At 52.9% G+C, this 932-nt stretch overlaps 2 protein-coding genes across 2 annotated transcripts in view; both read left to right on the top strand.

The window, feature by feature from the left end:
• LOC113207919 (probable G-protein coupled receptor Mth-like 2) overlaps positions 1 to 926 on the top strand; it is an 18,214-nt gene extending 17,288 nt beyond the window's left edge. The window contains exon 8 of the mRNA XM_052267196.1: positions 20 to 926. The gene's annotated coding sequence lies outside the window, so the exon portion shown is untranslated. The remainder of the gene's footprint in view (positions 1 to 19) is intronic.
• The window catches only part of LOC113207915 (segment polarity protein dishevelled homolog DVL-3), a 12,665-nt gene that overhangs the window by 6,471 nt on the left and 5,262 nt on the right, over positions 1 to 932 (top strand). The gene's annotated exons all lie outside the window — the stretch shown is intronic.

Raw genomic sequence — 932 nt, 5'->3', positions numbered from 1 at the left:
TAGACTGTACCGCATGCAGGTGTGCAAACGGGTTGCATACTCGCACGGGGCCATTAGCCGCCGTGGTGGGAGTCGGTAGGCAAGCCCGCCCGCGCGCCTGCATGCGGTACAGTCTAACCAGAAGGGGGCGCGGCTTAAGGGTACGCGGGAGACAAATCAGGGTTGCACTAGGATTCCGACTTCAAGAGTATCGCCAAAACTGTCAAGCGCTGTCCAGCGCGTCGCCATTGTGTCACAGACCGTCCAGCGTGCTCGACCTCCTCTCCCCGCCACCTCGGCTAGCCGCCCGCCCGCCCGAGTGCGAGAGAGAAGGATGCACGCGGCGGGAGGAGACAATGTCACTCATACAATGCATCGCCGGTCGCTCGGTGCACCTGTCATAAATCAGTTACCGGCCGGCCAGCTCGCCTGGCTCGCCCTCCCTGGCCAAAACGTGGGGTATAGCGGTTTGGTATACCGGTTTAATGCCATTTTCGTTCCAATATTCAGACTAAACTACTACTCCGATGAGCATGCGTCTGGGGGAAGTACAATCTACAAACTTTCCTCTACTTCCCAGTTTTTTAGTTTTTGAAATTGTCCCAACGGGAAGGCTGCCAGAGGTCGGCAAAGCAAGCTGTGCAAAATGGTCAGAAAAATGCAAACTTTTGGTCCAAATATTGGCCGAATGGGGTACAATCTTGTGGATGTTTTCAAATGGGGAAGTAGATCTGAAAAAGTACTACAAGACGCAAAAAACCGCAAGTCTGTAACACACATAGTTTTATGGCAATATTGGAACGAAATTAACATTACCAGCATAGGGCGGCGCAGAGGCGAAATTGTCTCCCGCGTACCCTTAAGACACCCACCCTAACAAGCAGTCGTGATAGCCCTATTTTTAGTTGAAGAAGTAAAGGCAGCGGCCTGAGAGACGGCGCACGATGTTTACA

This window comes from Frankliniella occidentalis, unplaced genomic scaffold (genome assembly GCF_000697945.3).
Source record: "Frankliniella occidentalis isolate FOCC.00 unplaced genomic scaffold, Focc_3.1 Scaffold47, whole genome shotgun sequence".
Lineage (NCBI taxonomy): Eukaryota > Metazoa > Arthropoda > Insecta > Thysanoptera > Thripidae > Frankliniella > Frankliniella occidentalis.
Note: the sequence above shows the minus strand (reverse complement) of the source record. Positions and strands in the feature narration are given on the sequence as shown.